Source organism: Giraffa tippelskirchi, chromosome 13, assembly GCF_054371585.1.
Source record: "Giraffa tippelskirchi isolate mGirTip1 chromosome 13, T2T-mGirTip1v1.2.pri, whole genome shotgun sequence".
NCBI lineage: Eukaryota > Metazoa > Chordata > Mammalia > Artiodactyla > Giraffidae > Giraffa > Giraffa tippelskirchi.
The window spans coordinates 67,116,691-67,133,813 of NC_137287.1; the positions used below are offsets into that span (position 1 = coordinate 67,116,691).

At 39.0% G+C, this 17,123-nt stretch overlaps 1 long non-coding RNA gene and 1 pseudogene across 1 annotated transcript in view; both read right to left on the bottom strand.

Moving 5' to 3' along the window:
• Positions 1 to 17,123, bottom strand: part of LOC145532182 (uncharacterized) — a 196,761-nt gene that overhangs the window by 97,186 nt on the left and 82,452 nt on the right. The window lies entirely within an intron of this gene.
• On the bottom strand, positions 9,675 to 10,024 carry LOC145531183 (large ribosomal subunit protein eL31 pseudogene; annotated as a pseudogene).

Genomic DNA, 17,123 nt, shown 5'->3' on the forward strand with positions numbered 1-17,123 from the left:
CTGGTATATTTTTTCAATCATTTCAGAGTGTAGTTGGGAAAAAGTGGTGTCTTTATTGGGCCCCAGCTAACATACAAGTTCTAAAGCCCCACTGAGAAAAGTTATATTTAATAAAGACAGATTTTCAGGCCATCCATTCATTCCTTAAGATTGTAAAGGTTCCAGCCTAGTGTCATCTTATATTAATACTCATTTAGAGCATATTAAAGTAGACACTCTTAGAACTGCCTTCATGGAATCAAACATTAATGTTGGTCTTCACTGGAAGACCACTATTGACCTTCATAAAAAAGAGCAATATAAAACAAAATATGAAAAAAAAATGCATCTGTGAACAATGGTTGAAAACATTTTCTGTTTCTGTTATATATCTACTGCTCAATGTCTACTTGTTTATTCCATGTGGTAGACTTACCTTAGAATTTTGAAGCAGGAGATGTTGTCTTGACTCAAAAATTGGTATGCTCACTTGGCAAGGAAAGGTAACTACGTAACTTATGATACTTCTCTCTTTTGATTTCACTACCAGGAAATTCTTGGCCCAGTGTAACATTCAGGCACAGTAACTACAACAGCTAATACAAATTGCACTCTTGTTTCATTCTTTTCATAGCTTTAATATCTAATTTCCATGTAAATAACATGCACGCAATCAGTTTTGTAGGTCATCCCAAATTCTTTAAAATATGAATAAGGCACACTGAAAAATCAAAAAACACACAGAAAAAGGAATGCAAAGAACTTCCAGTTTGCAGTCCAGTGTGCACAGAGCTTGAAAATCATCACTCCTATCTTCACAAGGAAAAAGCTGAACAAACTGAAAAGCAACAACTCTTCTAATGAGAGAAATTAGGTCACAGGTCAAACTGCTGCTTCTCAAAATTGGAGAGACAGACAGATGCAGAGAATACAACTTACAGGAGCAGAAGCTTCCAGAAGAACTAGTATCAGAAGAGGAAAACCTTCTCAGTAATTGATGAATTACTGGAGACTCAGTGTGGAGAAGTTCAAGAGTTAAAAATTCAAGGGTTGGGGGGGGTGCACTTCCCTGGTGGTCCAGTAGTTAAGAATCTACTTTCCAATGCAGGCAAAGTGGGATTGATCCCTGGTCAGAGCACTAAGGTCCCACATGCCAAGGGGCATCTAAGCCCGCTTGCCACAACCAGAGAGAAGCTTGTGAGTCACACTGATGATACTGAGTCCTGCAACTAAAAGCTGACACAGCCAAAAATAATACAAATAAATAAATATCTTAAAAAATTCCAAGAGATCCAGTGTTAGGGGCACACAACTCTTTTGTGAGTCTACCTCCAAAAGTCTTACCAGATTCTCTCAGGGAAGACTGGAGAAAAATCTCCTCCTATTTCTGGCAAAAAGTAGCCATTTTGAAATAAGCCCAGATAATTCTGTTCTTCTTTTAACAAGGCCTGCCCTCAACAGAAAATATTTTACCAGAGCTTAACTAATGGGGGTTTTAGGGTCTAACTAATGCGGATGACACCACCCTTATGGCAGAAAGTGAAGAAGAACTAAAGAGCCTCTTGATGAAGGTGAAAGAGGAGAGTGAAAAAGTTGGCTTAAAGCTCCACGTTCAGAAAACTAAGATCATGGCATCTGGTCCCATCACTCCATGGGAAATAGATGGGGAAACAGTGGAAACAGTGTCAGACTTTATTTTTGGGGGCTCCAAAATCACTGCAGATGGTGATTGCAGCCATGAAATTAAAAGACGCTTACTCCTTAGAAGGAAGGTTCTGGCCAACCTAGATAGCATATTTAAAAGCAGAGACATTACTTTGCCAACAAAAGTCCATCTAGTCAAGGCTATGGTTTTTCCAGTGGTCATGTATGGATGTGAGAGTTGGACGGTGAAGAAAGCTGAGTGCCGCAGAATTGATGCTTTTGAGCTGTGGTGTTGGAGAAGACTCTTGAGAGTCCCTTGGACTGCAAGGAGATCCAATCAATCCATCCTAAAAGAGATCAATCCTGGGTGTTCATTGGCAGGTCTGATGTTGAAGCTGAAACTCCAATACTTTGGCCACCTCATGCGAAGAGTTGACTCATTGGAAAAGACCCTAATGCTGGGTAGGATTGGGGGCGGGAGGAGAAGGGGACGACAGAGGATGAGATGGTTGGATGGCATCACCGACTCGATGAACATGGGTTTGGGTAGACTCCGGGAGTTGGTGATGGACAGGGAGGCCTGGCATGCTGCAGTTCATGGCGTCGTAAAGAGTCGGACACGACTAAGCGACTGAACTGAACTGAATATGGGTGAAGTGAAATAACAAATGACATTTAATTCTAGCCTTCCTATCTCCACAAAAGAAAGTAAACAAAACAACTGAGAAGCACTTGTAAAGATCACAGGCCAGTGTCACAGGCTCATTAAAAGACTGAAACCTACAAAGCATGTAATTGCAACATTCCCTTCAGTTCAGTTCAGTCTCTCAGTCGTGTCCGACTCTTTGTGACCCCATGAACTGCAGCACGCCAGGCCTCCCTGTCCATCACCAACTCCCGGAGTCTACCCAAACCCATGTTCATAGAGTCGATGATGCCATCCAACCATCTCATCCTCTGTCGTCCCCTTCTCCTCCCGCCCCCAATCCTACCCAGCATTAGGGTCTTTTCCAATGAGTCAACCCTTCGCATGAGGTGCCCAAAGTATTGGAGTTTCAGCTTCAACATCAGACCTTCCAATGAACACCCAGGATTGATCTCTTTTAGGATGGATTGACTGGATCTCCTTGCAGTCCAAGGGACTCTCAAGAGTCTTCTCCAACACCACAGCTCAAAAGCATCAATTCTGCGGCACTCAGCTTTCTTCACCGTCCAACTCTCACATCCATACATGACCACTGCAAAAACCATAGCCTTGACTAGACGGACTTTTGTTGGCAAAGTAATGTCTCTGCTTTTAAATATGCTATCTAGGTTGGCCATAACCTTCCTTCCAAGGAGTAAGCGTCTCTTAATTTCATGGCTGCAGTCACCATCAGCAGTGATTCTGGAGCCCCAAAAAATAAAGTCTGACACTGTTTCCACTGTTTCCCCATCTATTTCCAATGGAATGATGGGGCCAGATGCCATGATCTTAGTTTTCTGAACGTTGAGCTTTAAGCCAACTTTTTCACTCTCCTCTTTCACTTTCATCAAGAAGCTCTTTAGTTCTTCTTCGCTTTCTGCCATAAGGGTGGTGTCATCCGCATATCTGAGGTTATTGATATTTCTCCCGGCAATCTTGATTCCAGCTTGTGTCTCTTCCATCCCAGCGTTTCTCATCACGTACTCTGCATATAAGTTAAATAAGCAGGGTGACAATATACAGCCTTGACGTACTCCTTTTCCTATTTGGAACCAGTCTGTTGTTCCATGTCCTGTTCTAACTGTTGCTTCCTGACCTGCATACAGGTTTCTCAAGAGACAGGTCAGATGGTCTGGTATTCCCATCTCTTTCAGAATTTTCCACAGTTTATTGTGATCCACATAGTCAAAGGCTTTGGCATAGTCAATAAAGCAGAAATAGGTGTTTTTCTGGAACTCTCTTGCTTTTTCGATGATCCAGAGGATATTGGCAATTTGATCTCTGGTTCCTCTGCCTTTTCTAAAACCAGCTTGAACATCTGGAAGTTCATGGTTCACGTATTGCTGAAGCCTGGCTTGGAGAATTTTGAGCATTACTTTACTAGCATGTGAGATGAGTGCAATTGTGTGGTAGTTTGAGCATTCTTTGGCATTGCCTTTCTTTGGGATTGGAATGAAGACTGACCTCTTCCAGTCCTGTGGCCACTGCTGAGTTTTCCAGATTTGCTGGCATATCGAGTGCAGCACTTTCACAGCATCACCTTTAAGGATTTGAAATAGCTCAACTGGAATTCCATCACCTCCACTAGCTTTGTTCGTAGTGATGCTTCTCAAGGCCCACTTGACTTCACAGTCCAGGATGTCTGGCTCTAGGTGAGTGATCACACCATCATGATTATCTGGGTCGTGAAGATCTTTTTTGTACAGTTCTTCTGTGTATTCTTGCCATCTCTTCTTATTATCTTCTGCTTCTGTTAGGTCCATACCATTTCTGTCCTTTATCGAACCTATCTTTGCATGAAATGTTCCTTTGGTATCTCTAATTTTCTTGAAGAGATCTCTAGTCTTTCAACATTCCCTTAAATATGTTTTAATATTCGAGAAAGAAAGGAACTCCTCATTATTCTTTTTCAATTTTTTTCATAATTCTTTTTTGTAATTTTTTCATGGTAATTTTCAGTCATTTTGTTCTTTCATACAAATTTGAATTTATTAGTTACAAAAACAAATTATATATCACTCAGTGTATGATTGGAATATTATCACATTCATAATTAATTTAGGGAAAAGTTATATCTTTATGACTTTGAGTTACCTCCAGACTATAACTGTCTTTACATTAACTTAGATATTATTTTATCATATTCCATAAAGTTTTATATCTTTCAATAAAAAAGTACAGTTTTCTTCACATAGATCCCATTACTTTCTGTTGTATTTATTCCTAAGTACAGTTTTCTAATTTTATTTTAGTTAGATATTATTAATTATCAAATCTTTTATAAATTTCCATAATTTTATGTTGAAATTTTTATATTTAGGGGTTATAACATGTAACATTTAATTTTCAAATAAAGATAATATTTCTTCTCAAAAAAATTAAAAAAAAACTGAGACCTGATCATAGGACTATAGAATGCTTTCTCTTCTGGCAATACCTTACCCCCATCATCAATAGGTCTCCTGTAAAATAACAGGGGGATACAATGGAAAGAACTGTGTGTCTCAGATCTCATTTAAGAAGAAGTCTCTAGGGAAACAGAAGAAATGCAGCAGAGATAAAAACAAGAACACCAGGGGGCAATTTTTTCCTTTGATACCTAGCAAATAGTAAACACAGCCTAACCCATGGCCTGATTGAACATAAAACCTCACACCAAAGGCCTATTTACCTCAGTTCCTTTTATCCAGTACATCCCATCTGGCTTTCAAAAAAAAAAAAAAAAGAGAGGCAAAGCATGCATCAGAATGAAACTCAGATATAGCAGAGATGTTGGGATGACAAGGCTGGGAATTTAAAACAACTATGATTAATATGCTAAGAACTGTAATAAACAAAAAGTGGACATGATGCAGGAACAGATGGTTTAATGTAAGCAGAGAGGTGGAAACTCAAAGAACAAGTCAAAAGGAAATGCTTAGAAGTCAAAAACACCATGAAAGAAATGAAGAATGCTTATGATGGACTCATCAACAGACTAGACATAGCTGAGGAAAGAATCAGTGATCTTGAAGAAATGTTAGTAGAAACTTCCCAAACTGAAATAAAATATGTAAAACAAATTAAGTATCCAAGAACTGTGGAACAATTACAAAAGGTGTACCTATGCATAATGGGAATAAGAAGAAGAAAGAGAGAAGAGAACAGAAGAAGTATTTGAAGCAATGATGACTAAGAGTTTCCAAAATTGATGATAGACACCAAACCACAGATCTGGGCAGCTCTGATAACACCAAGTAAGACACATACCAAAAATCTACACCATGGCATGTATTCAAACTGCAGAAAAGTCAAAGGCAAATACAAAATTTTGAAAGATGCCCAAGTGAGGGGTTGGGATGAGTGGGAGGGGAACTAGTTAGCAATTGTAGTAAGGTTGCAGGACATAAGGTTAATATACACATGTCAATTGTTTTCTATATACTAGAAAGGAACAACTGAAGCTTGACACTAAAAACATAATACTATTTACATTCATGACCCCAAAATGAAATACTGAAGTATAAATCTAACAAAATATGCTTGAAGCCCATATAAGGAACACTAACAAAACCCTCATGTAAGAAATTAAATAAGTTCTAAATAAATGGAGATAAATTCAATTTTCCTGAATAGGAAGACTTAATATTGTCAAAATATCAGTTCTTCCTAATCAGAGATACAGATTCAGTGCAATCCTAATAAAATTTCTAGCAAGTTATTTTGCTGATATCAACAAACTGGTTCTAAAGTTTGTAGAGAGACAAATACATGGACAAAACTAAGCAAACATTGAATGTGCACAACCAAATATAATGCTTACTTTGTTGGGAGGAAAATATGCTAGAATTTAAATATGAGTTAACAACAGATTATGATATGAGAGTAAGTAATCACATTTGAAGCATCTTAAAGGTGCTTGTATTGTTTGGAAATGAGGTAAAGATGTTGATTAACATCAGATTTTGCTGAGTTAAATGCAAGTAAAATACCTGAGGTAACCACTAAAAGTATATACAGAGTATATAATTTTTCAAACAAGCAGAGAGAAAAATAGAATGAGACAGAAGGAACATAAGCAAAATTAATCAATACAAAAGAAGACAGTAAAGGAGGAAAAAAGAATAAAACCATTAAACAAAAAACAGAAATAAGACAAATTAGTAGTACTACAAAATGAGCCCTAATGTGAACAAACACAGGAAATATAGTCTAGACTCTGTCATTGAAAGACCAAGATCATAAAACTAAATTTTCAAAAAATTAGGTATATGACATTTACAGAATATATATCTAAACATAAGGCTACAGAAAGATCAAAAGTCAAAGAATGACAGTGAATGCCCAGATCAATCTCTGTTTCCAGTACCATTCTCCAACTGAAGAGTTAGAGATACTTGGGCCAATGGCCCATTCTAGGGCTGAGTTAGGGGACATGCAAGATGAGCCTGGAGCATCTTACAATGCCAGAAAATAACAAAGTGTTACACACACACACACACCCAAACTACAGAAACCAAATTGATAGGGGTGTGTCAAAAAGACACAGGAGCCAACTGAAAGATCTCCCAAGAGTCAAGGCAGGAATAATTTGAGCAATAAAATAAATAAATTAGTATTGGATTATAACCCAAAGTATCAAATAAACACACATAAGTCTCACTGATATGGATAACTACATAAGGAAATAAACAGGGAGAAAAAGATCTCCCATGCAGAGTAATTCCAAATAATTCATGTAGACACTCCTTTTTCAAGAATGTGAAGCATAACACATTAACTATGTGCAGTGTGGGCTGCACATGAGTGATCAGTTCACAAAATGTAGTCTAAAGCTATTCTAGTAAAAACAGGTGATACCAGAAGAATTCTTAGTGGAAAAAAGAAGTATTCAGGAACAGATGCACATATATACATGAATATTATAAAGAAAGCATTTCAAGTTAGTGAGAAAAAAGATCAACAAATAGGGTTGGAACAACTGGCTACTCAAAGAAAAATTAAACTGCCTGAATTAGAGTTAAAAGCAAGAGAAAATGAAATCACAAAAGAATTTGGGAAAGACCAAAATATTCTTAACAATGATCTGAGAGGTAGCAGAAGGGGAAAGCTATTGAAAAATAAAAGCAAAGAAGGAAACCATGAAAAAAGACAGTGGCAAAACTGACTACAGACAAATTCAATGTCATATAGATACGTAGAAAACACACTGGGTTTTTTTTTCTCTCTGTATTGGATTAAGGTGATATTTTTTTCTTCTTTATATTTTCTAACTTTTTCAGTTTTTTAATAAAAAGCACTTTAAAAATACTACTTGTATAATTAGAAAATTGCCATTAAAATTAAAAATTAGAACAGTTTAACTAGGGAAATTGCCTGAATGAAAAGCTACCCTACTTACCACAAGGTTGGCCAAGGGTCTACCTGTCGCAGTCTCTCACAACTCTTTTCACAGTTATAACATTACTTGTGTATGTATTTATTTAATATTTACCTCCCCTCTCCTATCCAAATCCAAGTCTTTCTGAACACAGGTTCAGAGAGAGAATTAGTTCCAAACACCCTAAGATCTCCACTGTAAGAAATGAAGTAACTTCTCTTCTAAGCATCTAGAATGGTACTACTTAAGTACCAGCCTGGGAAGAGCTGAGAATGTGTTGTGTAGTTCAGAGGGGAAATGGTGCTTTTTGACAAAAGGCACAGAACAGACTCTGAGCTCTGTTTAAGTCTGAGGGCAGAAATAAATCTGGTTTCTTCCGGTCTTGCGCTTGGTGGTACAGGAGGTGCTGAGTCAACTGATAATCTGCTCAGTGCTCCGTCGGAAATATTCTGCTCAAAGAGAGTCTTTCCATTGGAAACAAACTGAGACTCACACTGGAACAAAGCAGAGGAAGTTTTCATGCATTCTTTTATTTGGGGGCAAAAAATACTATGAAGAAGTTAGAAAATACTTGGCATTTTGACTTCATAGGCAGTCAATGTAGCTAACTGGAATCCAAGAGGAAAAGATGGATTCCTGTCACTGATAAAAAGGAAACAGTAACATGTATCAATGTAAGTTTTGAAAACATTGTATCAGCCAAATAGATACTAAATATATCATGTGGTTAATCCCTAGTCTGGGTGTGGTGAACAACAACACGTGTAGAACACATTGAACAGCCTACATTTTTTCTAAGTACTGAATAATTAAGTTAGTGCAAACAAACAAAAAAACCCCACCTAGTACAATTGGGAATTAGGTAAAGCACCTCAGATAAGTTGTTGACATGCTTTATTTTGGTAACATTATTTCTCTTAGGAAGCTGCAAATATAGTTCAATAAATTATTTACATAAATCTTACCTAATATCCTGATCTTTGTGCTGCACACACTTGGCATTATGAACAGAGACCTTTTCCTCCCTTTGTTATAATAACAGCTTCCTCATTCATCACACTTGATGCCCAGTTATTCACTCTTCCTTTCCTGTGTAAGTCTGTTGTTACAGAACATCATTCTACAAGTGTCCGGTATCATATTTGACATTCTTCTCCATTAAAGCCAAAAAGTAAATAATTATCTGAAGACAAACCCCTGTGATGTCCAACAGATGTACTTTCAGTTCTATTGATATTCTGGGTATCCGGGCACACATTGTCCTGTCAGGTTTCTTAAAGCCGCACTAATTAGCCTCTGTCTTTAACTTTGCACTTCTATATTGTATAGAATTACAGGAGGAATGTGTGTGTGTATGCATGTGTGTCCTCATCTGTAGTGCAATATACTAGCAGAATAAACCAACCGAGTATAAATCTATATATACTCCTCTAGAGAACATCAGACTGCACATCAGCCTGCATCAATTGAAGACCAAAAGAGAGTTCTTACAGTATACAAATAAAGCCTTTTTGCTGAAATTAACCATTTTAAAACTGCCATTTGCAACAAGGTGGTCATTTAGAAAAAAAAAAAACAAAACATTCTCTTTCAAGCTTAAGCAATTTACATAGTGTTGCCCTTAATTATATCTTCTTTTGGTTTGGTTTTTGAAACCTGAACCAACTGGAATATACTCAGTCATGGCACAGCTGAGAGATGAGCTAACCTACAAAGGGCTCAAAACCAAGCTCAATGCTGGAGGTGAACCTGTACACTCTATCTTTTTTAAAATATTTACTTATTTGGCTATTGGGTCTTAGTTGTGGCACTAGGGCTCTCTAGTTGTGATGCACGGGCTCCAGAGCACACAGGCTCACCAGGGATTGAATCTATATCCCCTGCATTGCAAGGCAGATTCTAAACCTCTGTACCACCAGGGAAGTCCCCCAAACCAGTACACTCTTTTTTTCTTGGCAGTTCAATAACTTTATTGGACAATCAGCAATTAGGTCTCAACCACACTGTCTATAGATTTTTGAAAGTGGTGACAGGCATGTGAGTAACCAATGTGTAGAGCTTGTTTGGTTAGCCTTCATCTTTATTACATTTTCTGGACAACTGCACACCAATCTGGTATGGGACGTCCCTTATGTCTTTGACCCAGACGTCTTTGTTGAGCCTGGTGTAGATGCACACATCTGGGGTTCCCATCTCCTTCATGGAAAATTTCTGTATTTCCTTGAGTGCCCAAGGTACATGCTTCTTTAAACTCACTTCATGGATGCACTGTGAATGCTGATAGCATATTCTCTGGTCACCACCTTGTTGATGGTGGGCTGGCCCTTCTTCTCACTGCCCTTTTTAGCAGGAGCCATCATCCTATAGTGCCAGGGTACTGGTTTGGATTGGAAAGCCCAAACCAGTACACTCCTAAGTCATTATTCTTTATTCCAGGATTTAAGTGCCAGTATCTACTTTATTTCATTGAGCACCACTTTTCAGCTATCTTGCAGACAAACAACTGGGAGACCACATGAGCAGGTTAGGGGGAGGTGTTAGAATTAGACTCACCTAGATAGTCCATTGACTAGCTAGGTGATCTAAAAGAAAAAAAAAAACCAACCTCTTAACCTTCAGCAGTCTCAGATTCCTTACCTGTAAAATGTGGGGACCAGTACTTACTTTTCTATGACCTAAGTGAAGGACGTAGTTCACAGGGTAACAAGAGTCAGATACAACTTAGCAAATGAACAACACAATGGGAAGAAGCGGGGAGAAGGTTGATGAGCAACTATTAGATGTAGGTTATAGTCCTAGATTTTGTTTCAGGTGGTGGGATCATAGGTGTTTGAAAATCAATAATTAAATAAATAAACAAACAAATATGGATCATGAACAAGCTAAAGATTATTTTAATACAATTCTGTGCACTGAGACCTTGATAATAATATTTATAAGAGTATTAATAGTAACAATTGTACTATGTATTTTGCAAGGTTTTTGTTGGCTTTAAGTAACATGTGGAGTGTTTAGCACATTTTAACTTCTCTATAAAAATAGCTGCAAGTATTATGACAAGGGGTGAGTGACAATGGGTGAGGAGGGGGAATAGAACTTAAAAAGTATGCTGAAGAAATGATGTCTCATAAAGAATGGTCCTTTTCTATTTACTAACCTAAAACTCAGAACATTAAAATTATATCTAAATGAATAGACGTCCTCTCACAAACTAGATCATTAACACATCATTTTAAAGTCTAATCCTATGGGACATATAATCTAGAGTTATGGTACTAATGGGGCTTCCCCAGGGGCTCAGCAATAAAGAATCTGTCTGTAACGCAGAAGATGCAGCAGGAACCTCAGGTTCAATCCCTGGGTGGGAAAGATCCCCTAGAGAAGAAAAGGGCAACCCACTCCAGTATTCTTGCTTGGGAAATCCCATGGACTGTAGCCTGCTAGGCTCCTCTGTTGCAACGAATCAGACATGGCTGACCAACTGAACAACAGTTCAGTTCAGTCGCTCAGTCGTGTCCGACTCTTTGCGACCCCATGAATTGCAGCACGCCAGGCCTCCCTGTCCATCACCAACTCCCGGAGTTTATCCAAACCCATGTCCATCGAGTCGGTGATGCCATCCAACCATCTCATCCTCTGTCGTCCCCTTCTCCTCCTGCCCCCAATCCTCCCCAGCATTAGGGTCTTTTCCAATGAGTCAACTCTTCGCATGAGGTGGCCAAAGTATTGGAGTTTCAGCTTCAACATCAGTCCTTCCAATGAATACCCAGGACTGATCTTCTTTAGGATGGACTGTTTGGATCTCCTTGCAGTACAAGGAACTCTCAAGAGTCTTCTCCAACACCACAGTTCAAAAGCATCAATTCTTCGGCGCTCAGCTTTCTTCACCATTCAACTCTCACATCCATACATGACCACTGGAAAAACCATAGCCTTGACTAGATGGACCTGTGTTGGCAAAGTAATGTCTCTGCTTTTAAATATGCTATCTAGGTTGGTCATAACTTTGCTTCCAAGGAGTAAGCATCTTTTAATTTCATGGCTGCAATCACCATTAGCAGTGATTTTGGAGCCCCAAAAATAAAGTCTGACACTGTTTCCCCATCTATTTGCCATGAAGTGATGGGACCAGATGCCATGATCTTAGTTTTCTGAATGTTGAGCTTTAAGCCAACTTTTTCACTCTCCTCTTTCACTTTCATCAAGAAGCTCTTTAGTTCTTCTTCGCTTTCTGCCATAAGGGTGGTGTCATCCGCATATCTGAGGTTATTGATATTTCTCCCGGCAATCTTGATTCCACCTTGTGTTTCTTCCAGCCCAGCGTTTCTCATCATGTACTCTGCATATGTTAAATAAGCAGGGTGACAATTTACAGCCTTGACGTACTCCTTTTCCTATTTGGAACCAGTCTGTTGTTCCATGTCCTGTTCTAACTGTTGCTTCCTGACCTGCATACAGGTTTCTCAAGAGACAGGTCAGATGGTCTGGTATTCCCATCTCTTTCAGAATTTCCACAGTTTCTTGTGATCCACACAGTCAAAGGCTTTGGCATAGTCAATAAAGCAAAAATAGATGTTTTTTTGGAACTCTCTTGTTTTTTAGATGATCCAGTGGATGTTGGCAATTTGATCTCTGGTTCCTCTGCCTTTTCTAAAACCAGCTTGAACATCTGGAAGTTCATGGTTCACATATTGCTGAAGGCTGGTTTGGAGAATTTTGAGCATTACTTTTACTAGCGTGTGAGATGAGTGCAATTGTGCAGTAGTTTGAGCATTCTTTGGCATTGCCTTTCTTTGGGATTGGAATGAAAACTGACCTTTCCCAGTTCTGTGGCCACTGATGAGTTTTCCAGATTTGCTGGCATATTGAGTGCAGCACTTTCACAGCATCATCTTTCAGGATTTGAAAGAGCTCAACTGGAATTCCATCACCTCCACTAGCTTTGTTCATAGTGATGCTTTCTAAGGCCAACTTGACTTCACATTCCAGGATGTCTGGCTCTAGGTGAGTGATCACACCATCGTGATTATCTGGGTCGTGAAGATCTTTTTTGCACAGTTCTTCTGTGTATTCTTGCCACCTCTTCTCAATATCTTCTGCTTCTGTTAGGTCCATAACATTTCAGTCCTTTATCGAGCCCATCTTTGCATAAAATGTTCCCTTGGTATCTCTAATTTTCTTGAAGAGATCTCTAGTCTTTCCCATTCTGTTGTTTTTCTCTATTTCTTTGCATTGATCGCTGAGGAAGGCTTTCTTATCTCTCCTTGCTATTCTTTGGAACTCTGCATTCAAATGGCTATATCTTTCCTTTTCTCCTTTGCTTTTTGCTTCTCTTCTTTTCCCAGCTATTTGTAAAGCCTCCTCAGACAGCCATTTTGCTTTTTTGCATTTCTTTTCCATGGGGATGATCTTGATCCCTGTCTCCTGTACAATGTCACGAACCTCTGTCCATAGTTCATCAGGCACTCTGTCTATCAGATCTAGTGCTTTAAATCTATTTGTCACTTCCATTGTATAATCATAAGGGATTTGATTTAGGTCATACCTGAATGGTCTAGTGGTTTTTCCCTACTTTCTTCAATTTAAGTCTGAATTTGGCAATAAGGAGTTCATGATCTGAGCCACAGTTTGCTCCTGGTCTTGTTTTTGCTGTCTGTATAGAGCTTCTCCATCTTTGGCTGCAAAGAATATAATCAATCTGATTTCGGTGTTGACCATCTGATCATGTCCATGTGTAGAGTCTTCTCTTGTGTTGTTGGAAGAGGGCGTTTGCTATGACCAGTGCGTTCTCTTAGCAAAACTCTATTAGCCTTTGCCCTGCTTCATTATGTACTCCAAGGCCAAATTTGCCTGTTATTCCAGGTGTTTCCTGACTTCCTACTTTTGCATTCCAGTCCCCTATAATGAAAACGACATCTTTTTTGGGTGTTACTTCTAAAAGGTCTTGTAGGTCTTCATAGAACTGTTCAAGTTCAGCTTCTTCAGGGTTACTGGTCGGGGCATAGACTTGGATTACCGTGATATTGAATGGTTTGCCTTGGAAACAAACAGAGATCATTCTGTTGTTTTTGAGATTGCATCCAAGTACTGAATTTCAGACTCTTTTGTTGACCATGATGGCTACTCCATTTCTTCTAAGGGATTCCTGCCCACAGTAATAGATATAATGGTCATCTGAGTTAAATTCACCCATTCCAGTCCATCTTAGTTCGCTGATTCCTAGAATGTTGGTGTTCACTCCTGCCATCTCCTGTTTGACCACTTCCAATTTACCTTGATTCATGGACCTAACATTCCAGGTTCCTATGCAATATGGCTCTTTACAGCATCGGACTTTGCTTCTATCACCAGTCACATCCACAGCTGGGTATTGTTTTTGCTTTAGCTCCATCCCATCATTCTTTCTGGAGTTATTTCTCCACTGATCTCCAGTAGCATATTGGGCACTTACTGACCTGGGGAGTTCATCTTTCAGTGTCCTATCTTTTTGCCTTTTCATACTGTTCATGGGTTCTCAAGGCAAGAATACTGAAGTGGTTTGCCATGCCCTTCTCCAGTGGACCATATTCTGTCAGACCTCTCCACCATGACCCATCCATCTTGGGTGGTCCCACATGGCATGGCTTAGTTTCATTGAGATAGACAAGGCTGTGGTCCATGTGATCAGGTTGGCTAGTTTTCTGTGATTATAGTTTCAGTGTGTCTGCCCTCTGATGCCCTCTCGCAACACCTACCGTCTTACTTGGGTTTCTCTTACCTTGGACGTGGGGTATCTCTTCATGGCTGCTCCAGCAAAGTGCAGCTGTTGCTCCTTACCTTGGACAAGGGGTATCTACTCATGATGGCCCCTCCTGAACTTCAATGTGGAGTAACTCCTCCCGGCCCTCCTGTGCCCATGCAGCCACCACTCCTTGGACCTGGAGTAACTCCTCTAGGCTGCCCCCAGCCTTGGGCGCCACCCCCAGCCTCTGGCCCGGGGTAGCTCCTCTCGGCCATGCTTCTGCACGGTCCATCACAACCGAACAACAACAAAGGTACTATTGCAATAGTTGCTTGTTTATTTGTTTTTTATTAAAGCATGGTCCCACCTTCAAGAAGCTTACATTATTTAGGGTAAGAGGGAAACAGTACTTCAACATGAAACAATTACAAAACCAGAATGTACCAGAATGTGCTACTAGAATATGATATGAATGACAATTCCTTAAAGGAATCCAGACAGAAGAGTAGGCCTCCTAGAATAAGAAGCTAAGCTTCAAGAAGGGTAGGATCTAAAGATGCATGAAGACTGGGTGAAGCACAATCTCACCTCTAAGTGAAGACTTCTCTTTCTCCTCTCTCCAGAACCTAGGGGTCATATTTGGCCCTTACAGCCATTAGTTTTCCATTACCAACAGAAGTAGTGTGCCTAAGGAGAAAATAAGAACAAGGTAGTGGTTTGACCCCAGATTATATTAAACAATTTCATTTTCTTGCTTCTTAATTACTAATCTAATTTTAAAATAGATGCTAAAATACTGCTTACAGGTAAAGTTGTCAGAGACAGGCACTGAGGCAGAAAAGAAGTGCCAGGTATTAGGTCAAGTGCAACGCTTGGTTGTATCTAAGATTGAAATCACATAAGAATATGAGCAATTCTGGTAGGCTCAATGAATAGACACACTGATATACAGGAAAAAAAGGAACACTAAAAAGGAGAGTGAAAAAGTTGGCTTAAAGCTCAACATTCAGAAAACTAAGATCATGGCATCTGGTCCCATCACTTCATGGCAAATAGATGGGGAAACAGTGGAAACAGTGTCAGACTTTATTTTTGGGGCTCCAAAATCACTGCAGATGGTGACTGCATCCATGAAATTAAAAGACGCTTACTCCTTGGAAGGAAAGTTATGACCAACCTAGACAGCATATTAAAAAGCAGAGACATTACTTTGCCAACAAAGGTCAGTCTAGTCAAGTCTATGGTTTTTCCAGCAGTCATGTATGGATGTGAGAATTGGACTATAAAGAAAGCTGAGGGCCAAAGAACTGATGCTTTTGAACTGTGGTGTTGGAAAAGATTCTTGAGAGTTCCTTGGACTGCAAGGAGATCCAGCCAGTCCATCTTAAAGGAAATCAGTCCTGAGTATTCATTGGAAGGACTGATGTTGAAGCTGAAACTCCAATACATTGGCCACCTGATTCAAAGAACTGAGTAATTGGAAAAGACCCTGATGCTGGGAAAGATTGAAGGTGGGAGGAGAAGGGGATGACAGAGGATGAGATGGTTGGATGGCATCACCAACTCAATGGACATGAGTTTGAGTAAACTCAGGGAGTTGGTGATGGACAGGGAGGCCTGGTGTGCCGCAGTCTGTGGGGTCACAAAGAGTCAGACACGACTGAGTGACTGAACCGAACTGAAGTGAAAAACAGTAAGATACAAAAGTAAAAACAGCAAATAATTTTGTCTTTATAGGTTATTAAAATATGGCATAAAACACATAATTTTGATGAGAGGGTATCCATTTTAATTAGTCAAACTGCCAGTAGTAAAAATTAATTGCATGTAACTTAATTATATATATAATTTACATGAATAACAAAAAATACTGAAATTCTAAGATCTCCTTAAATAATTTTACTTAGTTTAATGAGTAACCATCCTAGGAACTACATATTATACTAAAACATAGCTAGTGTACATATACAGGAAAGAATAGAAGCTATTCTAAAATCTAAAATACCAATGTAGGAAAAAGTTAGTAAGGATTTGATTGTAACATATAAAGTTGCAAAGGGTAGAGTGAAAACTGATCTAGATCACCAGATTTTTACTCCCAACACAACCAAGAGCAAACAGTTTTGATGAAGTTTTAAAATAGTAACTTCAGCAGAGGAAGAAGTATTGAAAAACTACACAGGATATGAGAACAGTGTCTCAAATCTCCCAGCATGAACAATTATATAAACAAATTTATTTAAGTAAAAATAGTGTGCTAGTTTGAAGAGGTGACATTTAAAAAACATTAACAAATACATATTCATCAATATTTATTAAGCTCTTGCTGTGAACAAAATAGTTTCTTCTTTTATTGAGCTTACATTCTACTGAGAGAGACAAAAAACAATCAAGTAAAGAATCAAAACAATCATGTAATTTCAGATTGTGATAAATGCTGTGAAGAAAACAAACAAGGAAATAAGATAGAGAGTGACTGGGGATGTGGTGAGGTGGGGTGCAAATTTAGATACTGTGGTCAGAGAAAATTTCTCTGAGGTTATATCTGAGCATAGATCTGAGTGATAAGGAGAAACCAGCCATGAAAACATCTAGGGGTGCAATTTTCCAGGCTACTTAACACATATAAATGTCCCATACTAAGATAGATAGAAAGATGGGGGTGGGTGGGTGGGTGGATGGAGAGACTTGATGGACAGATAGATAACTTATCTATACAGAACACTCCACACATA